The following is a 24,652-nucleotide window of genomic DNA, read 5'->3' on the forward strand; positions in this document are numbered from 1 at the left end:
AACATGTTTCTCGCTAATGGTTTATTAACCCTGCGATTCTTCAGGACCTATGTAAAGAAATAAGCTATCTACGATTAATGGGAAAAAGAAGCAAATAAAGTTTTGCACATCAGGGTTAAACTTTTACCCCAAATCTTCTTTTAACCCGCCTGGATCAACCTGTAGGGGGAGAAAAAGGCATTAAAGGGAAAAAGATTCTGAAGTAACAACTGTTCACAAGTTTCAACAAACTCTCAAGGTGACTCCAAAGAATGCCAATTAAGTACTGGTGCGAAGGCGTTCATGGATTAAAACAAGGTTTTATGCTATAAAAACAGGTGATTGGCAGCAGTGAGCTAAGGTGAATATTGCCCATGTGGATAAACAAAGCAGATTGAAGTAAATTGTTCATGGAGGACTCATCCACTATTTGTATATTTGTAGTCCCCAGGCTTCAACAGTGCCCGGTGGAGCCAAACACAAGGCTCTGCTCCTGTGTACAAAAGCTAGTAATTGGAGAGATAAAAAATATATATATACAGCTATTCCATATGGGGAATTTTTGCGCATTCATAGGTCATGCAGCTCCCAGGAGATGAGAGATAAACATCAGCAAGACTGTAAAAACAGACTCCTTGCCAAGGGCTACAATGCTAAAAAATTAGACACCAGCATGACCAAAGCCAATCGCCTCAATAGACTGGCCTTATTAGATCCCAACAGAACATCTCACCCGAAACACAAGACATCAACCCCAATAATACTATATGACTGATAACAAGCTATAGCCGTCAGGCCCGTAAGATCACCAAATTAGTAAAACAGGAATGGCCTATCATCCTAACTGACCATTCAGACGAGCATATGTAATGCGCAATGATCTAGTTTGCAGCAGTCCCGAAACATCTAAAGTGGACAACTGGTTATCCCCCCGCAAGGGTTTTTTTCGTTGTAGCAGTTGCCGGGCTTGCAAGTTTGGGGTTAACGTCAGAAGTCATCCAACTCCTTTTGACACTACCCCCTACACTCTAAAAGGTCATTATACTTGGCGCACAGAACTAGCCGTCTATATCTTAATGTGCAGCTGTGAACTTACCTATGTAGGTAGTACAAAACTACCAGTTCACATGCGCATATTGCAGCATTTAAGGGCAATAGTTAATGCCGATTCTAGCTACCCTGTAGCTCAGCATTTCAAAAGTGTACATAATCAAAACCCCAACCACCTAAGATACTTTGTAATCGACGCCATCAACCCTAGTAAAAGAGGGGGTGACCATGAAAAGTGTCTAAGACAACTAGAATCCAAGTGCATTGTACTACTTAACAGTAAAAGCCCGTGTGGTTTAAATATGGGGGAGGATCTTCATAACTTTCTATAACAACACCCATAGCATAGTTATATCCCATGCCCAAGTAATTTGATTCATTTGATATACACCATTTGGTCTATGTGCCCTTTTAAAACAACTTTGAATAATTGATCAAGTACATAATAGGGCGCATACACCGGATTACACTCCATTTGAACCTATACACCCGATGATAATATCCATCTTTGTGAGGTCAATCTGAAAAAACTTATGATCATTCAGTTTCACACACAATACATTTTATTTGCACATTACACTTTTGCACTTATTGTTTAGAAGATTTACAGATTATTTTGGAGGTCCCTATTTTAACATATATGCACTTTAGAGTACTGCTTTTGTAGTGAATTGTAATACATATCAACACCTTTGAATTCGTACACTTATTGACCATTATTATTGGGAACAGGTTTTCTCATGTATTTGTACAGATAATGACAAACGGTTATGTTTACCACTGAATTTATACATATTATGTTTATGTGTTAAACAGCAATATAACCATGTATGAGAAATGAAATTGCAATAGTTGATAATTATTAGTATTGGCACAGTTATCTATGATGATCTCCTTCCCAAAATGGTTGAGAAATTATACATGCTATAGTTTGATTATATATCACCATGCATTTTGCTTGTTTATTAAATGATATGTATCAATACTATGCCACACGGACTCATGCGCTAGATTGGGAACAACTTCAAACAACATACGCTATGTATATGAAATGTATAGTGTTCAGATGGCGACCACTATAACCGTCATACCTATGAGCATTCAAGTTGTAATAGTCCTCTGTTTATTTTTATGTTTACAAATTATCAGCATTTTGGCGCGTTTTCGCTTGTGGCTTACTTTTGTTAAATAGCAGTCACTTTTATCACTCCCCATCAGTGAGCAAGGACGTTAAGTCCGAAACACGTCTGATGACTTGCACCACAATCAAAAAAAATCAAGATCACAACTTTTGGCTGACTGGCTGAATTTTGCAGTCTACGTACTTGTCGATGCGGCGAAGCAGTTTTCTCCGACAAGGTGGATTTACATATACATACATATATATATATATATATATATATATATTACCTACTGGCGATAGCCAGTAGGTATATATAGTTAGAATTTTCAAAAATCCCATAGAGAAAAAATCCTATGTCTAATAACTTTGGCGTTTGTGGACGGAATTGGCTGAAATTTTCAGGAAAATGGCACATTTTGTTTCTGAGCAGCCCCTGAAAATTTGTGGGGGGTTCGTCAAGGGGGGGCTGAGAAAAAAGGGGGGTCCCAAAACGCATTTTTCCCATGTTAATTTCCATAGGGCGGTTGGCCTCACTTTTAGCTCGAACGGCTGAATGGATTTGCACGAAACTTGGCAAAATTGTAGGGACTGTTAGCCCGATGTGCCTTTGCTAGGTCTCAATATATGTGCTCCAGTGGATTTTGAGAAATTAACCTTCAAAAAAAGATATATATCTGTAACAGCGCTCCGGGCAGCGCTCCGGTTCGCGTACTTTTCGCGTAACGGAGCTTTACGAAGCAAAGCTGATTGGCTCTCCGGTGTCTGTCAACATTCTAAACAGTCCGGAGCGGCCGCCATCTTGTCTCTCGGTAGGATCGAGAGACAAGAGGAGGCCAAAACAAAGGGGGAAATGAAGGAAAGGGGGCAAGGTAGACCCCTTCTGACCCCCTAGGATTGATGAGGGGGATATTATAGAGCCACGCGGGGCAAAAAAAAAAAAAAAAAAAAATCCGATTTTTTCGCCGTAGAGACGCGTCTTGGTACGCGAACCGGGCAGCTAACCGGGCAGCTAACCGGCAGCGTAACGGGAGTCTGAGGAGTAGCTGATTGGCTGTCAACATTGTAAACAGTCCGGAGCGGCTGCCATCTTGTCTCTCTGTAGGATCGAGAGACGAGAGGTGGTGAAAAACGAAGGGGGAAATGAAGGAAAGGGGGCAAGGTAGACCCCTCCTGACCCCCTAGGATTGATGAGGGGGATAATAAAGTGCCCCGCGGGGCAAAAAAAAAAAATGTGATTTTTCGCCGTAGAGGCCCGTCCCGGTACGCGAACCGGGCAGCTAACTGGGCAGCTAACCGGCAGCGTAACGGGAGTCTGAGGAGAAGCTGATTGGCTGTTAACATTGTAAACAGTCCAGAGCGGCCGCCATCTTGTCTCTCGGTGGGATCGAGAGACAAGAGGTGGGAAAAAAAAAGGTGTAAATGAAGGAAAGGGGTAAGGTAGACCCCTCCTGAACCCCTAGGATTGATGAGGGGGCTATTAAAGTTCCCCGCGGGGCAAAAAAAACGGGCAGCTAACCAGCAGCGTAACGGGAGTCCGACATCTTGTGATTTTGGAGCGTTTGTTTGCATACCGGGTAGCGTTCCGGTAAGCGTAACAAGGGGAAAATCAAGAGAAACAGTAAAATAAAATTTAAAGGAGTAGATTTCCACCAAACTTGGCAAAATTGTAGGGACTGTTTGTTTGATGTGCCTTTGTAAGGCCTCAAGATATGTGCATGTGTGGATTTTCTCTAATTAAGGTTAAAAAAATATATATATATCAGTAAGCGTGATCCGGCGCGCTTACGTTACGGGTTTGGTTTGCGCTGCAGAGACGATACGTCACGGTTATGCGATGCGTCATGAGGCCTCTCACGGGCTATGTGATACGTCACGTAATAAAGAATATATTTTACAGCTATAGATATTAGCTTTTAAAAAACCAATGAAATTCACTGAAAAAACCATAGGTTATAGACCATATATAGTTAGGAATTTGCATTTACAAAACCTTGAAAATTCACTGAAAAAAACATAGGTTATAGACCATATATAGTTAGGAATTAGCATTACAAAACCATATTTTACTCACACAAAACCATTGAAATTTCATATATAGTTAGTTGCCCTAACTATATATCGCGCACCCGCAATCCACTGCTGATGATGTCACATATTACATCATTCATGACATGGTCAGTGACATCACTGATGACATCGCTACTTACGATTGCCGTATATATATATATATATATATATATATATATATATATATATATATATATATATATACACAAACATTTTAACTACCCCTTCATTAGAGTCCCTGATACACATCACTTAGTTCGTAGTAATTAAATGTTTAGACTGTTCAAATCAATGTCAGTTTTTATTTGGACAGTCACAACTTTGCTGGGTCGCCTAGTTGTAGGAGTTAAGTTTATCATAACTGTAGGGTTCTTCAACATTTTACATCTGGACTCGGTCATCCTAGGTTCGTCTTACATATCGGTATCTTAAATGTTAGTATGTCATCAATCTAGATGGAAGCAGTATACTCATAGTGTGGTGTACGAAGCCAGTGGCAAAAGGGGATATAGAGAGGCTTCCAAACCTTGTTGGATGTGTCTTCTTGATCATGTAAAAAATGGTGTTCAAACAGGAGTGCAGCAACTAGGGAGCGTATGTATTTAAAAGGTCCCGCCGCGTTTAAGCAAAAAAAAAAAAAAGCTCTGCCATCAGCCCGGTGGGGACCTAATAAAGTAGCAGGCGGTGCTCGTAATGAGCAGTTAACTGAAACTCGCCCCCTCATTTTTCCTTTTCCTACTGTTTCCCCCTCTCCTTTTTCCCATCTCTCTCCTATTTTTCAACCTTACGCGTCTCCCTGTTTTTCTCATAGTTGCACTCTCTCCTCCTTTCCCTCAACTAATTTGAATTGCCCTACCCTATGGGAGTCTAATGCACAATGTAATTTGTGTCTTGTTTTGGTTACCTATTCTGTAAAGCGCTCTGATACTCTTGGGTCCAGTAGCGCTATATTAAACCTTTTCAATAAATAAATAAAATAAACTATCAGCCGCTTTAAATGCCGCCTAAAGTCGATTAGTGCGGGTAACAGACAACACAGAATGTGGCGTATGGGGCGCGCTTATATTTAAATTTAAACGGTCCCGTTTGGTGATGTTAAAGGTCCGTGTTAAAGACCTGGTGAGATATGTGTCTGCTGGGTATAGCGAGTTAGCGTTCACTTCGCCAACAGCAGTTGGATAGAAGATTTCCAACAAAGAGCCACTTTTCAGGGTACCCGTTGGAGATTGCACCGCCGCCCCAACGAGGAGCAGCCGAGAAGAAGAAGCATGACACCTGAAAGGGTGTGTGAGGGCATTATGATCCAACATATGGATCTCCACTCATGCCTTTTCTAGGGTACAGTGAGATCCAGCTACTTTGTTTGTCTAACTAGCATCGTTTAGGAGAGGAACAGCATAAAAACCTCTTTTTTGTATTGTTTCTACTGAGGCATCTTTATGCTGGACCTTCCCACTCCTCTATGAGTGGGAAATACGCCTCTAATTCCTTTCTTTGACTCAACACTTAGGTTAAGCCCTAAACAGCCCAGAGGGCAGGGTAGTGTATTTGAAAGATGGAGTATGTACCATTAAGTTTCCTGGTAGTGCAAAACACCTAAATAAGTCTTTACTACTGCAAAGTCTGCCTCTCCCATAGGATAACATTGTGCTACCTTATTACATTTAATAAGTGATAACTTTAAATAGGGAGCAGGAAGGTATGCCAAGTTTGGTGTTTAACAAATTGCCATTTAAAACCTTCTTTATTGGTAAAGTCATATTTAAGTCACAATTCAAAAAATGCTGCATTAAGAAGGTTTGAACAAAGATTGGGTAGAGGCTGTCTCCTCTCCCAAAGTGGTTGCGATTCAGATGAGGCTTAGGTTAGTGCAATTTAAGATCCTACATAGATCATAAATCACAGGGCCGAGATTAGTGCACATGGGACGTGCAGTGAGCGGAGACTGTGGGAGAAGTTGTGGAGAATTAGGCACTTTCATGCACATCCAATGACACTGTAAGGAGATACACCTGTACATCCTTTAGTGCTGTGGTCAGCTCACCCTCCCCAATTTCTGCTTCCAGAAGAGTGCATTCAGACATTGACCACTGTTTTGTGGAGATATCTTTCGGGCGACTCTCTAGTTCAGCTGCACATCGGCCTAGACTGTGGGCATATAGCCACTGATAATATTCTACAGATGTCTGTACACATCATGCCACAGCCAGTCATCATCTGGCACTAGTCCATGATTGTGATATGCAGCCAATATGCATTGTGGTACCTTTCCTTTGGCAGGGCCAGTGTAAAAGTACTCTCTGTTTGATTACCATTGATACACTCAGCTCTGGACTGTGTGCCAAGTGACTACAGTTTGGTTTAATCTGTGTCAGTCAGGTCTTGAGATGTTCAATATAAGTGTGTATGTGTTATGGGGTGAAAAACTAAGCCTCCAGTGCTTTCAGCACCGGCACCTCCTCCTGTTGGGGAACATCCTTTACGACACGGATGTTACCCAGCGCTACTATTACGACGCGTCTCTTACAACGCAAGTTGTAACCATGACTTGCGCTGGAGGGCGCTCAAGGACAAGGAATAGTTAATTTACTATTCCAACACCTTCCCTACTATCCACGGGGACTGGTGTTGGAAAAGTAAATTAAACTATTCCTAAGTCCGCACCCTACAGCGCAAGTCGTGGTAACGACTTGCATTGTAAAACACGCGTTGTTACGGAACGCGTGGTAATAGTACTGTCATACATCCCCTCCTGTCAGTGGTATGCACCACCTGTGTACATCAGGACTCTAACGCCGATAAATGCCTTAAAGGCCTCCCACATGGTGACCCCAGAGGCTGAGTCGTTGTTAAGTGTGAAGTTTGTCTTGACGGATGCTGTCTTTAAAGTCAGGGTCATCATGAACTGAGAAGCCAAACATCCCTGTGTCTGCCGCACTAACCATCCAGCACAATGACCACAGATGAGTAGCCCGAAAGGCTATGGGACAAGATACAAATCTAGATATTGTTTATTTTATGTCGGCATAAGGAAGAGGTCTAACCTTGAAACGGTCCCATGTGTCCTAGAGAAAAAGGTATATTCTTTGCTGCTCAGATTTGATTAGTCAAGTGTCCCTCAGCATCAGGTCATCTGCAAATTTGAGCAGAGGTGTGGGATCTTTATGGTCCTGTTATTGTTGAGTTCAGTCCAGATGTGAGTATAGAACTCTGGTAAAATTGCCCCAATCATTAAATGCCTTGGTGGGACCTGTGCTATAAGTTGACCTATTCGCTCAAAGAAACCAGTCATCAGTGGGAGCGTGGCATAAATGCGTTGAAGGAAAACAGACTGTCCCCTTACCACGCCAGTGACTGCTATGTAGCATCCTAGCAAGTCTCTCATACATGTGTAGGCATGAATGGAATTGATCTTTCTGCAATATGGCAACCCCACATAAACTCCTTTCAAATCCTGCATGTAGTACCTTCGAGAAGCCCTGTTGTGCTAAAATAGGAATTCTTGCAAGGACAGTTTATCAACCAGATAACTTTTAGCTATTGTAAGTACTGCCCCCATTCATGTAACAATACACAAGGATTCAAGCACGGTTGCCCCCAGATAGGCTGACATTACATCTGCATATGTGTTAGCAACATGTGTTATGTGTGAACCCTTGGCAAACTGTCAGGATCCTGAACATGCAGAAACAGAGTTGGAAGAGCAATGAACCCGATTCCGATGATACCCACCACCTTATACGTCTAGAACATGAAGCATCTGTTAACTGACATCCTTGAAAAGAGGAAAATAATGCTTACATGATGTTCACATTACAGTTCACTGAGTGCTTTGCTTGCTTTTTTCGGGATACTGTGGATTTTCTGGATACTGCTAAACTGAATCAGGCATGCTGGCTTTATTGAGCTTCCTTAAACGTACACCATCTAGCGTGGAAGAGAGACTTGAGAAATCAAAGGCACACGAACCATTTGTCTGGTTGGTTTCTAATATATTCTTAATCCATTCATTTGTGCTTCATATCCTTAGGACATGACGCCGCTGCTCCTAATTATTGCAATCATGTGGGAGGGGGAGGTTTTTGAGTTGATACATGAAGTCCTGCTGGATGCTAAAGGTTATTTTGTGCACAGTAAGAGACCATGGTTGAGGATCTGATACTCTGTACTCAAAACATGTCGGGCCTCATTAATGAAAACTTCAGCATTGCTGCGTAAAAATAGAGATAAACAGTTTTCACTGCGCCCTCCTTGCATCATGATGGATGCGTCACATTTACGGTATGACGCATCATGACGCAAGGAATGACAGATAAGCCAGTATTACTGACTTATCTGTCAACAAAAAATTGGCGCATTGCTGGGGTGTGTCTGAAAACAGTGTCCTTTCATCAGTCTTACACTTGCTGTGAGGCCGACTTAAGAAATTGAGGCAGTAGTGTCCTTAAAATGGCGTAGTGAAATCTCAAAGATTCTACGAGGCTTTTTGCGGGGGAACACCCACCCTGCATGCATTGTACCTGACACAGGTAAAATGTGGCGTAGGGCTTTACAAAGTGACGCATCTAAGCTGATGCATCACTTTGTAAATAGGGTGCAACGTGTGCATTTTTTTTTACGCCATTGCTGCGTCACAAAAAGGGACGCAACAGCGGCTCAAAAATGATGGAGGGGCTCATGACTAACCCCGTCATATAATTTCATTTGACAGAACTTTTTGCAGTACGCATTAGTTACACACTGACACAAATGCATTTTCAATCAAACATTTGCGGTAAAATTGCTAGATATTGTATTTTTTTAGTTATATAATATTATATTAGAAGGACATAAATTAATTATGCTGAAAATAGATTACTGTTCTACAATATTCTCTTTTGTATAATTCATATACTTCTTGGAATATTTGAGTGTTTTGTGTGGAGTTTTCTATTGTAATTTACGGTAGTTCTGTTACTATATTTCGGCCTTCATTAAAGGGATGAATTACTCCCATATGTATGCATCGAACACGTTGCTGTTCGCCCCATAGTTTTCCCTTAGGCACAATAATGCCAAATACATGGAATGATGGGGATTTTTTTAACCTGAAACGAACATGCCAGGTAAAAAAAATAAACCAGAAGGTTGGAGTGCTTAACAAGTCTTGAGGCCCTTGGTCCAATTAATTTTAAATGGGTGCCCAAAGCACGTTGATTGGTTAGTTCTCATGTGTTTCCTTTCACTTATGTTGTTATGCAGTTTTTTCTTTATAGGCTTTGCACAGTACCGGCACAAGTGTAATTTAGGATCAGTGTGATTCTTTCCAACTTTCTCAGGTTAAAGAATAACCTGTTTTCCTGTCCTAATCATTTAACTTGAGTAGTATCACAATGTGTCTACGGAATGTATGACGCTCTTAACCATCAAACCGTATAGAGGGACTTTGTAGATTGCGCCGCATATCATATAAATACCTATCTGCATTCTATCGGTCAGCCATATGACTGCTTTTAAGAAGTTCTTGAATGCTATAACACATAGCAATATTGCCAGCTACAAACTGAAAATGGAACCATTGTGGGGGTCTCATGGGCAGTGATGTATGCAGTTCTTTTTTTAATGCAAAACAATGCAGGGCACCTGGAAGAAAGAAACATTCAAGAAGGCATGTTTTTGTAATTTAATAACATGAAAGAGAACCAACAACTAAATAAATTATGCTATCTTGCCACCAGGAGCCCGCAGTGATCGACGAGAATTGCGCTAATTTATTCTGTTGCCTAGAAGATGTACAACTCTAAAATGCACTTTAATCATGTTTAGAGTTGGCAGAACTGTGTTTTTTATACTTTGTGCTAGTGATGGCAAAGTGCTACTGACAGAATGAGATCACTGCCTGGTGTGTTCTGAATGCAGCCGCATCAAACAAAGCATTATTAGACTAAGCACTTTAAATGAAACCCTAAATCCTGAGTGCACATCTTTGACCTTTACCTTGTTACAAATTCGTATACAGACCTCACTATTTCTGCCTCCACCTTCCCTGGGCATTAAGCCCACCGTGGCTTTCTTTTTTTGCCCAAAGAAATTGGATACAAAATAATTTCGAAAAATCAGAAAAGATCCATTGAAAGACCTGATGGCAATTAAACATCTAAAATAAATGTTTGCATTCTGTTCAATTTGTGAATTTTTAATTTCCAAACTAATAAGTGAGTGGGATCGATAAACAGATGTTTTTAATCGCAGTGTTGAACACCAATGTGAGAAAGTGGATTATTAGGATAGATGGTGGTCCACCACAAGTATTAATGGCACTATCATAGTTAGGTCCAGTAAAGAATTCACAATTTAATCCTGAGCATAAACCCCTGGTAGTTATGGCACTGGAGCAGTCAGGCTTAACCAAAGAAAATGTTCTACGCATATTTAGAAGTACAAACAGAGACAACGTCAAGGACTGTGACATAAATGTCCTGCTTCATTTTATAAAGCTAGAGAATATGTAAATGAAAATATTTACACAAAAATGACAAAAATCCATTTAAGGGAACGGGAGACAATACATTTTAAAGTTTTAATTTCATTTTAGCACTGAAAAGTGCAAAGCGCTAACCGTGGGCATCTGGAAACACTAGACCAAGACAAGGGTAAGGTATGATGGAAACCGCGATGGAGAACGGGTTGAATACAGAGCCCAGGTAGCTCCTTGTCAATGAGTTACCTTTGGATGTTAAACTGTTTCTTGAGAAAAGGTGGTCGTCAGCAAGTCATTTGTAGAAAAAGCTGCAAGCTTTGATCCGAATCGCAGTTTGACAATGGTGGACTGCTGAAGAGAAGGTCCTGGTGTGGGCATCAACAAAGACAAGAATGTTCTAAGTGGGTAAATCCGGTGTCTGTGCCCCGGAAGGTCTCAACATTGATCTGCTTTGACTCAACGTCACTTTCAGTAAATCCCTCTCAGTGATTTGACGACAATGGCTTTGACTCAATGGCAGTCCCAGTCTCTCACTTGCTCTTGAGAGAAACAGTGAGTAAAAAGTATTTAAGTCCCAGCTTTTGCAGTTTTGAAGGAGTACACTCTAACACCATCCAAGGATTTCAGGACCCAGAAACAGCACTTCTGGGTCAGAACTCACTCGCAACAGAAGCTACCAGCAGGGATTGGTCAGCTGGACTGTTTGAGAAAGGTGCTCTTCTTTCAACTTTTTGATTTGAGAGGAGGTGAGCCAACTGACCCTTGGAGTCCTCTTATGTGTCCTGGGTACAAGTGAGAACAGGTCCTGGTTTTCCTCACAAGTTACAATAGCAGGTGCAGTTGGCCATTCCCTTTGTCTCAGCTATGGGGGTCACTTCACACCTAATCAAGGACACTCATTGAGTCAGCTCCTGGATGACATTGAATGTTGGCAGAAAGGCACATTTGGCTCTGGCAGGAAACTGACTACTTTCTGAAAGTGTCATTTTAAAAACAGTACTATAAAATCTGACTTGACCCTTAAGTTGGATTTTAAATTAATATTCAAATGAGTCCTTGAATAATTTTTATAGCTACTCCCAAACTGAAGTTTAGTATCATGAGGAGTTATAATGTAACCTAGTGTTTCCCTTTGGGAGAGTCAGCCTTGCCACAGTGAAAAATGACTTAGGAGATTTTTCACTGCCAGGACATGTAAAACTTCAAATATGCATGTCCTACTTTTTAAATCCCACAAACCCTGTTCTATGGGCATTTTACACCTACCCTAGAGTTGCATCACACCTTATCAGTGTTAAATATAAAGGTTTAGGCCTGGCAAAAAGTTTATTATGCCTGGCCTAGTTGGCAGTATTAAAGCTACACACCCTGTCGGCATGCTTTGCATTGCCATTTTAGTGGTGGCAACATATGTCCTGAAGTCTGATGGCGACATTTAACATAGAGGCTCTAGCGAGTCTTTTGCACCATATACTGGAGACTTACTTAAACCTGCCAATGAGGAGAATATCCAATGTTAACATGTTTGAGGGGGTCAGAGCACATGTACTGGTGCCAAGTTAGAAGTGTGTTGATGAGGACCCAAGATGGTGTCCCTCACCTGAGCTCTCAAACCAGGGCTCCTAAATGCACCCATGTCAGCATCGTAACAGACAATGTGGGTGGCAGAGGATGGCCATTCCCCTTACAGACACCGGCAGAGACCTTTGAGGCAGCAACAGATGTGACCTTGATGGTATGAATGCTTTTGCCACTGCCACAGACCCAAGATGGCTAGCCACATCAAAGCTTTGGTCCCCACTGTGCGTGACCTCCCCAACCGACCTTCTAAATCAAGGCCATTGCTTTGAGCCCTTCCTGCCTACCATTGCTGGGTATATCTGGCACACAGAGCTTTTGTGCTACATCTGCATGGACTGCTGGACTCACATCCTTATTTGGAAGCCCACACAACCAATAAGGGCTTCTTGTAAGGCATTTGATGGACTCTCTTGACCTGCTGTGCTCAGTCAATAGTAATCACCATCAGTTGACCCCTTGAAGGAGTGGGGGGATTCTTCAATGACTTCTTCAATGGCATCCTCATGCCACAAGACTCTGAGGTCTACCTCTATAAAAGATATGTTAGCCCGTCAAGTCTTTTCTGGTTCTGGTGGAGCCGAATGTGGCTCAACAAAACCAAATGCAGGATGAACTAGCTGACATTCTGGGGGATGCCCTGGAAGATTATGCAAACCTCTCCTGCTGAAACAATATAGGGATTAGGGGTGTGAGTGCTACTGTTCCCAGTGCTGAGCTGGAAATCTATGTACAGGCACTGTTCCCAAATATCCTCCAGGTCTCTCTTTACACTTGATTGCATGCAGTCTTCTCCGCATACCAACAACGGAATCAACTTGCGCCTGATGTGCTCACCAGGGTCCACTTCTACCAGGTCAAGGAAGATGTCCTGCGAGCATCCTGGAAAGTAATCTATCTTACCTTAAGTGGCAATACCCTCACCTGTTTCCAAGACCTATCGCTCCAGACGCTTGCCAAGCACAATGACAATGACTTCAGGGAGGTACTATCCCACCTACCTAAAAAGATAATACTGTACCTCTGGGGCTTCCTGCTGTGCCTACTATCTACAGTCAACAACCAGGTAGCCGCAAGCACACCAGATGGTGTACTGAAAATGTCTCCACCTCCGGAGGGCAACAGCAGTTGGCCTGTGCCCCCAGATCTTCACAAGGGATGAATGGTTGAGACGACCTTTGAAAGTGACTTGGAGGCCCTTCAGGAAAGCCGCATGTTGGTGCGCCCAGCAGATGGACTTACCAGTATCCATACATCACCTGCTAACTTTGAACACTGGACTGGGTGGGATGGGCTGAAATGCTGGCTCCTTTGGTGAACCAGGCAGATTGCTTGGTTGGTCCTCCTGTGGGGGGAGGCCTCTGGGTTCTCTTAGAGGTGCAGTAGTACCATATATGGGATGGAGATGGCAGGTGGAGAGGGGCACTGGAGCACTCTTGTGAGCTGCAGCCTTCTGTACAGCCAAAGGACTACCACTCGGCTGCCACGCCATGTGTGTTTCAGTGAGTATGGCTTTCTGTTCCTCAAAATTGTTCAGATTTGTTTTGGAAGTACTGTTTTTCTCCCATACATTTGATATGGCTCTTGGGTGCACACTATTTCTCAGGGTCCATCTAGCTCAGCTATTGGAGGTCTCATGGGGTGGTGGGGGTTCTTTGGTGCCCTGTAAGACCTGCCCTACATGTTTGGATCCCGGTGGCAGAGAAATAATACCTTATGTGGTTTCAATGACAAACCATCTTAGCATTGTTTCCCTGAATGTTCAACGGCTTAACTCTCCAATAAAATGGAAGGAACTCTTGAAGTGTCTCCATACCAAGGAGGGGGACTTGCTAAGCCTCAAGAGAAACATTTTGTGGCATCTGACATCAAGAGGCAACACTCATACCTGTTTCCACTTCAGTTCCATGTGCCAGGCCATTCCAAGACAAGGGCAGTGGCCCTTTTGTTTTGATGAGGCTTATCCAGTTCAGTTAACTAGTCACTCGTAGACAGGGAGGATAGGGCATTGGATCTACCCGCTAGGTTGGGCTCCAGGCAAATGACACTCTTCTCCATATATGGCCCCAACAAAAATTAGGATATCATGGTTCCTGGCTCCGTTGTTCACAGCCTTTTCTATCCGATCCCTTGACTTTTGGAGGGCAAATCATGCAGGGATTTCACCTATTATTTGAATGTCCATAAAGCTCATATGTGAATTGAATATTTCCTGATTGCTGCCCCCGCAACAGCCCAGTGCCTTATAGAGCACAAATCATTAGAGCATAGATATATAGATTTATATATATATATATATATATCTATATATTACCTACTGGCGGTCGCCAGTAGGTAGTTATAGTTAGGATCTACTTTCCATAGGAAATCCGCAACATTCTATTGGGAATAACTTTGGCGCCGGTGGACGAATCTTCGCGAATTTCTTCAAGAAAATGGCCCGCTCCGCTCCGCTCCTTCCCTGAAAGTTTGGGGGGGATTCGTCAAGCGGGGGCTGAGATAAAAGGGTGGTCCCAAAACATGTTTTCCCCATGTTAATTTCCAAAGGGCCGTCGACTTCACTTTTAGCCCGAACGGCTGAATGGATTTCCACCAAACTTGGAAAAATTGTAGGGACTAGTAGCCCGATGTGCCTTTTCTATGTCTCAAGATATGTGCTCCAGTGGATTTTGAGTAATTTAGGTTCAAAGAAATATATATATTTATGGCAGCGCCTCGGTATGCGCACCGGGGTGCGCCCCGGGCGCGACCCCCGACTTGCGCATGGAAAGCTGATTGGCTCTCGGGTGTCTGTAAACATTCAAAACAATCCGGAGCGGCCGCCATCTTGTGTCTCGGTAGGATCGAGACACAAGAGGTGGCCAAAACAAGGGGGAAATGACCATAAGAGGCAGGGTAGACCCCCCTGACCCCCTGGGTTTGATGTGGGGGCTATAAAAGGGCCCCGCGTTGCCAAAAAAATATATATTTTTTTTCGTTTTGCGCGGCGGGAGCGCCCGGTACGTGTACCGGGGAGCAGCCCGGGGAGAGTTCCATGGGGTAAAAAGAATGAGAGAGTTCTAAAAAGAACTGTTTTTTTCTTCTTTTTGTTGTTTTATATTTTTTTTATGTTTTTTGAACATTTTTTACTTTTTTGGCTTTTCAAAACAGTTTTATATTTTTTTTGGATTTGTTTAGGGGGAGAAACAAAAAAAAGGGAATTGAAACTGGCTCAACTGGAGCAAAAAACAAAAAACGGAAAAAATGACTTCTTTTGGGGCACTTGTGATTGTCACCTGCAAGGACGATGAGCTTTACGCTCTTTTCACCATAGGCGATAAGCTTGCCACATTCAGTACAAGTGATTTTAAAATCAGCAAATCGTTGTTGAATACAAGGCATCATCTCTCATGTTTCTGGTCCCGATGAAATGGGTTCGTTTCTTTGGGAGGTGGTCCTTGAAGACTGGGGGAGGTTACTGGCCAGTTCCCTGAGCTCTGCACGAGAATAGTTGTTAGGGTGCTTCCGGATCATATGTTGAATCATGGTATTGTTACCAAAGGAATACTTTTTGTTTGGGTTGCCCCTTGAGAGTTGTTCGTTACAGATAAGGCAAGTCACCTTTGCCGCATTCACTTTCTTTTTCCTCTGGGAGTGAAAAAAACTCCCATACAATGTGTGACTTGGGCTTGTATGGGGTATTTTGTTCAGGCAGCCATCTTCTCCCATCGTCCTCTTCCTCTTCCTCCTCTTCTTGACCACCAATGTACTGTTGTGGTGGTCCTCTTGGTGGTTGTGGTGGTGGTGGTGGTGCAGATGCTCCAGCTGTTGCAGCTACAGTAGCCATTAGAAAGTACAAAATAGTTCTCTCTCTAATACTGAAACAGGTCTTCCTCAGTCAAAGGACAAAGTCAGAATAAGGAAAAAAGGTGGGGTCTTTCATCATTTGGAAAAAAAAAGGCCAGGGATTTCATCATTATGCAATTAAAAGTGTTCTGCACAAATAAAAGTGTTATTTTCAGGTCACATGACCGACGCGCTTACGCGACGCGCTCACGGGCACGCCCCGGGTCGCATCGCGTAAGCGCGTCGGAAGTTTACATTGCACGATCGTATTCGCTCGAGTGCTTCCGGGTGCGCTTACGCCGTGCGTATCACGCGGAAGCGGCTACGCGATACGTCACGATCATGTTTTCGTTTGCGACATTGGCGCTAACGGGACGCTTCCCGGAGCGTGCCCTGGGGTGCTTCAAACAACTACGCTCTCCGGGGCGCTCACCGGGGCGCACCCCGGGAGCGCTACAGGGTCAAAAAATAAATAAATAAATGTTTAAAATAAAAATAAAATATAGGATTCATTCATTTTCAAAAATATTACATTTCATAGCTATAGACATTTGCTATTAACCACATTTTGAACTTCAAAGAAAAAAACATAGGTTTGGGGCCTTATATATAGTTAGGAATTAGCATTTAAAAAACCTATGAAATTCACTGAAAAAACCATAGGTTTCACACCAGTTATAGTTAGGAATTAGCATATAAAAAACCTATTAAATTCACTGAAAAAACCATAGGTTTCACACCAGTTATAGTTAGCTGCAAATTTTACTGATATAAAACCATTGAAATTCCACGTTATAGTTAGTTGGACTCACTATAACTTGCGCGTGTAATGCACTGCTGATGACGTCACATATTACATCACTCATGACATGGTCCGTGACATCACTCATGACATCACTGATGACACCATCTTTGTGACAGAGTGACAGACCTCCTTTCACTGTAATGTAACCCTTGAAACACATATTCAAAAATAGAAATTAACATTTTCAAAAAAATGGAGATATCCATACCAGTTACAACCAATTCAGTAATACCACCATCTATATACACATCCACTCATTCACCAACAGTTCTATATAGTCACTCATACATATACTCACTCATCATATGTAGTGATACACCAATACATCCTGTTACACACCGACAGTCATCCAAAAGTTACTCACACACATACTAACACATGCAAATAAACTATTGAACATCCATTTATTTGCATATACAACTATACACATACTACCACCTTACTTCTAAGGAAACTTACACATACTTACTCTCTTAAACAATCACTTATAGAAACACATACTTATTTAAACAGGAACTCTCACAATCTCACATATACTCACTTATAAACATCAATACTCACATATACTAGATTAAAACATATGTCGTTACTGATAAAGACACTAGTGAGACAGTCATTCACTCCCTAACACACACATATACACACTCATCCACCCATATAGTCCTGCACATATGTTGTCTTCAAAACACATACAAACAGTGAGTCAGTCATTAATGCATCTATGTGCACAGTAATACCCCACCAAACCATACAGACACTCATACTGATACAAAAAAAAATCTAATAACTCATATACACACACATGTAGCTACTCACCAACCCATGTAGCCAATTATAAACAAAGTGAAACACTGATACATATATTTAAATATTTAAACATTACTCGCTAATATATGTGTTCACTAACATACACTTAATAAGTAAGCATGGGCGGAAAATCCGTTTCGCTCGCGGATTTTGCGGATTTTCGGTAAATTCGCAATCTGCGAGATTCGCGAATCTCCCGCAAAATCCGCAAATCCGCGAGCAGCGGATTTTATGGCTTGCTCGCACTGTTCGCGTGAGTTCGCGGCTTCCCAGTACAACTTCGCGCCCCGCGAATTAGCGCAAAATTGCAGAAATACGATCTTAGCAAAACTGAAACTACTTACCAGGTTCAAAAGTTCAGGCTCATCATTAGTAGCCATTTCCTGTAGTGCTTCCTGAGGGGCCCCTCCAGAGTTCAGTTGCCAGTTGCAACTATTATGTGACCCTGCTCTGAACCTGAGAATAGTTACACATATGCCACAAAGGTCCTGAATTACAGCTAAGGGAGACAAGCAGGAGCCAGGCTGGAAGTTCAAATCCATTAATCAGCCCCTAATTCATTATTGTCAGTTGGGGCAGGGCAGGTGTTGTAACTAATTTTGCAACAATGAAAGCAAGTGCAAAAGATCACTAATCAGGAAGCACTAAGGAAGCAGGTGCCAGCTAAAAAAATATTCTGTGACACATTAATCAGCCCCAAATTAATTCAGGTCACTTGAGGCAGGGAAGGTGTGCTTGCTTTGCCACAATAATGTACACTGACTGGACAACCAGAGGGTGCTGTGATGAAACAGAGGGTGGCATGGGTGGGCCAGAGGGTGGCATGAGTAGTCAGAGAGTGGCAGTGGTGACAGAGAGTGGCAGTGATGAAGAAGAGTGTCCCAAGCAGGCTGGACACGTAGAAACAACAAGTTCGCGAAACTTGCGACCCAACAGGTAAGTTCGCGTTTGCGAAATTGTACAAAACCCTCGCGAACTGGCAGAAACCCGCGCGAACACACAAAAAAAAATCCGCAAATTCGCGAGAATTTGCGGATTTTGCGAATTGCGAGTTCGCAAATCCGCAAAATTCGCGAACGCGAGATTCGCAAAATTCGCCCATGCTTATTAGTAAGCCAGTTAACCAATCAATTAAAAAAAAAAAACATTCATTAAAACATTTATTTAAAGATTTATTCTTCCATTAACCTTTACATATACATATATAAAAAATATTTATTTTTCAGAAAGATACACATTCACTGGATGGTGTCATCAGTGATGTCATGAGTGATGTCACTGACCATGTCATGAGTGATGTAATATGTGACGTCATCAGCAGTGCATTACACGCGCAAGTTATAGTGTGTCCAACTAACTATAACGTGGAATTTCAATGGTTTTATGTCAGTAAAATTTGCAGCTAACTATAACTGGTGTGAAACCTATGGTTTTTTCAGTGAATATCTCTCTCTCTCTATATATATATATATCTATATATATATATATTCACAGAAAAAACCATAGGTTATAGACCATATATAGTTAGGAATTTGCATTTACAAAACCTTGAAAATTCACTGAAAAAACCATAGGTTATAGACCATATATAGTTAGGGATTAGCATTTACAAAACCTTATTTTATTTGCACAAAACCATTGAAATTCCATATATAGTTAGTTGCACTAACTATATATCGCGGACCCGCAATCCACTGCTAATGATGTCACATATTACATCATTCATGACATGGTCAGTGACATCACTGATGACATCACTGATGACATCTCAAATGACATCACTGATGACATCACTGATGACATCTCAAATGACATCACTGATGACATCACTGACATCTCATTTGACATTACTGATTACATCACTGATGATATCATTTATGTGATAATACATCTTCAGACTCTAATATAACCTTAGATACACTCAGTGTAAACAGGCACTCACAGACTGTCACACATCCATGGAGTTACTCACACACCTAGTCAGTCATGCAAAGAATCAATCACATCTCCATTTCCTCAACTATACAGTTATACACACCTTACTTATTCAAACATATACAGCAAGTTTACAAGGATCACTTTATTTTCGTGGCACATCATGGAGGAAGAATCGCTAAGGCGAATAGCATCCCAAACTCTTCTAGCACGGGCGCCAGGGAAGGTACAGACTAATGTGGCAATACCTAAACACAGCGATACTACATTGAGCACGCAACTGAGGAAATCTGAGAATCTCAAGAAAGTAGAAACCTTGAAGTGGTGGGAGGCAGTCTCCCTCCAGGATTATTTAGATAAAAACATGGTCCCAGGGCGCATCTACACAACACCTTCATATGAATAGCCCAACCCATGTATGCTGGAGGAGTGGGCAGAAAACTGTGCAGTCAGCTAAAAGAACATGCTGTGCATCCTAATCAAGTATGCTTAGGAAGATAGGGACGCTATTATGAAAGAAATCGCTGAACTAGAGGAAGATTCCAAGAAAAGCACAGACGAGGCAACTGTAAATAAATGTACTATATATATATATATATATATATATATATATATATATATATATATATATATATGTATATGTATATATATATATATTTATTGCTGCAACACATTGGTATTTTTTGCGAAAGTAGACAGCACTCAAAGATGATTTTCCAAAGTGGTTTATTGGCAGACCCCCTGCCCCCTCGACAGACGCGATTCACCTTTTCGGCTTCGTCAGAGTCAACCAGTGTATCGTAACAGACACCATTATATTTCCGTCCTTCTCCCAACATAGAAAGAGGACTGATATATGGATAGATGTAGCCTGAATACTGTGTTAAGTTAGCATGAGCTTTTTGTGAGTTTAAACGCCATTTTTCCTTTCTGCTGCTTTTGCACACGACACACATCTGCTGCTTTAGCTTTGAGCCTAGTAAAATGTTTTCGGTTCATACGATAATAATATGTTGTTACACTGATATCAGCCTGGCTTGGCGAGCTGTGTCTGTACAGTGAGTGCTGAAACCTTCAAGGATATCTGAACACAGTAGTTGTTATGAGTAGTGATCTTCGCACATCCCTAGACATAACATACATGCAGCTGCAGCCAAGTTCTGGCTTTAGGCGCGTTTTTTATATTGCTTTACACAAGAGCATACACACATATGAGATGGTGCTTCGCATGCAGAGAGCTGGTTGCATGAATGTGATCCCTCACCACTAGGATCTCGAGGTATGGGGCCGCTCTGCTAAAACCCAAAAGAGACCTTCTTAGATATAATATAATATACTAGCTAGGGAGGGTGAGAATTAGGTTTTGTCAAACCCTATTCATTTTAGCATAATACCATGCTTGCACCGTTTGTGTTCTATGGACTAGTGACTAAGCTGATTACTTTGTTTCTTATAATATGTTTGCTTGTATTAGCTAGGATACTGCGCATGAGAGCACTGCATTAGTGAATAAAAATATGCACGTGTCCTCTTTTACTCCTTGTTCTGGATTGAAATGATTATATAACGAAAGAGTGTTTATGTGTTCCACGTTACCTGAGGTGTACTAAGTTCATGTTCTGGTTTTCTAAGCATTGGGAGTTTATGATAACCAATGTGACACTGTAGTTAGTCTGGTAGGGGATTTTTGGGTACTAAGGTGAGTTTTGGCACACTCTAATTCACTGTGGTACCAAGCTTCTATGCACAGTTCTGTCTGAGCACGGAATCCCTGCGACATGGCACCCAATCGTTGGTGGTCTTATAGCATGATACTTGAGTAGTACATCATTTCAGTCCTTAACCCCTTCACTGCTGTTTCCGGTTTACGGCGGTGTAGGATAAACCTACCTATATTGGTATATGTCTTTTCAAGCTTGAATCTTTCTAAACGGTTTCCTTGAATTACTACCCAGTTGTGCTACAGAGTTGACTTTGTACCTTTACCTTTCTGTGTCGCTATGGCCATGGTGGACATACCGCAGCATAGTCGCATTGCGGTGCGCAATCATTTGCGAAAATTATAATGTTCCCGTGGATGGCATGGCGGTCATAATGGTGGTGAGTGCGGAAGTAGCTTACCCATACGAAATTTTTTATTATTTGGTGACCTTCCCTGCTGTGGACGGAACTTCTGGTGTGTTCCATACGTACACTCCCTCTGTTGTGCTGAATGAATATACTCCCTATAGGGCACAGGAGGTGCCTATTGATACTTGGCAGCATCGAGTTAGGTTTAAAGGCACCCTACCCCATCCATTAGCAGCTCCGAGGTTGGGTCCTTTGTCCATTCCAGGAGCTACTTGGCCTGTTTTGACTGGGTTTACCCCTTATCCTCAACATGGAGCATGTTCAGTAGCTGAGTTTAGACAACTTCATGTGGTCTCTATTAGCGTGATCAGGTCGTTAGTGCAATACGTTACCTGCAATCTCTCAGGCGGGGCCCCGGGTGGTGCGGCGCTTCCCGCCGGACAGAGCGGTATGAAGCTCAGTCCCGTTATAGTCAACGCTGTGATGGGCAGGCGTCCCCAAGAACAGGATGATTTTCCTTTCTGGCTTGCCGAAAAGTTTGACCAGCTGGAAGCAGTATTTCCTAACACGTCTCCTGGTGAAAAACACAGGATTCTGACAATTAGCTTACCTAAGGACTTGACCCCCGAAATCGGTGACTGTGAGTCGTAGGGAAAAACATTTGTCGCAGTCTACGTGAGGTGTTACGACACTCCGTCAATGACTGTCCTGGCGACGGTCCTTAAACGTGTTCAAGATGACCACGGACCAGAGGCTGTGGTTGAATTGGGTATGCGCCTCCGTGGCACCTTTGATGTGGTTTGCGATCTCATTCTTGCTAATGTCAAGGGGGATGCAGTGAACTTTCAGGTAGCCAATGCTTTGCAGGCGGTTCCCGATGCCGATAACTTACATTTGGCTGGGGATTTTTGCTGTCTATATTTTTATGTCAATTGGTTTTGTGTTTTATTTTTTCCGATTTATCAATGGACATTATGTCGAGGAGAGAACATGCATTGAACATTTGAATGGAACTTTAGCTCCCCTCTCCTCATCACATTCAGCACATAGGTTGAAGAGAGACTTGGTCTTTGTTACCATCACCGCGTGGCCTGTCCTGGATGGAATAGTCTGGGATGCAGTTAAATTTCAAATCCATGGCCCGACTGAAGTTGTTAATGTTCCTATTGTACTTAGAGTTAATATGGGGGATGTAGTTCAACAAAATATACGTTCTGATGATTGGGAAGTTCGGGCCGTAGAGTCTTTGTTTGCTGATCTGAAATATTATGCTGCCTTTGATGCTGAAGATTTATATTTAGAATCTTGTAATTATGGTGATTTGTTTTGTTACCAACATTTTGGCAATCGCTATTTGCACGAAACTAATTCTAGGAGGGGTACTGTGAATTATACCCAGTGGGAACATTGCCTAGCTCCTTTAAGAGGCAGCTCAGGCACATTTTTGAAAAAATATACATATTTGACTGATTTTAATCAGTCCAATCTCGCGTCATTTTATTTTAAAATGACAGACAAATCAAATTCCAAAGTTAGACTTACCGATACTAAGTTACTGTATTCAAAGTCCTTTCTAGACCAACTGGCTGTTGGTGGCTACGAGTTATGGAAGGAAACTATTGACCTTAAATCAGTTTGGGGTTCTAAAAGTTGGCAGGTACAAGCCACTGAGGCTTTGCACCATGCATGTCTCATCCCAAATCATATGTTGTTTTTTAATTCTAGCATTTCGCAGACAACATGCTTTGGATTGGCTACTTCTAAAAAATTAAATGCTCCTTCCTTCCCTGATTTGGAAGAATATTCGGGTTGGGAAAATTTAACAACATTTTCAATCAGAGAGTTACAGACCCTTTTGCATATTTCATCCTTTAACATATCCAGTTTGGATCCCAAGGGTTGGTTGATGTGGCACAGAAGTGCAGATTTGTGCCAGCATCGTTTTTTGGGCCTGGCTGAGGGTTTTACCCAGGACAGAGTAGATCCCCATTTTGAGAGTGACCATTCTGTTACCACTTATTCAGTAGGCAAATTATGTCATAATTGGCTCAAACACTCTACATTGGAGTCGGTAAAATTACATTTGTCGAAACTGACTGACGAGGTTGACTTAAATGATTTCATCAAGGGCCCGGCTAAAGGTAGATCTAAAAGATGTATCTATGCCATTTATAATGAACTCTGGGAAACATCACAGATTGAAGCGGCTACCCGCCTTAGGGCCATTGATCAAGCTAATTTAGAAAAAGTGCTTGCAGTTGTGGACAACGGCATTAATACACTTTCCTCCTGAATCTAAACATTGGATAATATTATTTCATCTGTAGTTGAAATTGTGCATGATGAAGTGTCTGTTTTGTTCCATGGTCAAAATCAATTGCGTTCTGTTATGCAATTTGCGTGGACCTTACAGACACTGAAAAATGGTAAAGTGCCTTGGGCCCTTGTTAATGTCACCTCTTTGTTTGCACCTTTTAATTTGACTGAAAGACAGTGTTTGCTTTCCATGAGAGATGCTTCTTTTTCGATGTTACACATTGAACGCTTAGAGTCTTTACCCTTTTCAGTGGCAGAGGCCACGGCTGCAACGTTGCTAATCCACAGAGTGATTACTCTCCCTTTCCCGCTCTTTCAGTTTTCAAATTGCATGAAGTATTTTGCCATAGGCAGATATGAGCGCCTCTGTGCCTCCTACTTACATGAAGCCTGGTCGCTCCCTTTTACTTATAGATGCCTTAGGGACGGGAAAGAGGTATATCTGAATGGGGATGAGTGTACAGAAACACCAGATCACTCGTTGAAGTGTAGGCACATCCAATTGCATGGTTCATGTAACCAGAACCGCCCTAATCTAGCATGTGTTTGAAAAGGTACACCGGTGCCTTGCCTACTATAGTCCCGACTTTTACCTTATTAGTTAACAGGAGTTATTTACTTTTAAACAATGAAGATT

This window comes from Lissotriton vulgaris, chromosome 3_1, assembly GCF_964263255.1.
Source record: "Lissotriton vulgaris chromosome 3_1, aLisVul1.2, whole genome shotgun sequence".
In the NCBI taxonomy this organism is placed as follows: Eukaryota; Metazoa; Chordata; class Amphibia; order Caudata; family Salamandridae; genus Lissotriton; species Lissotriton vulgaris.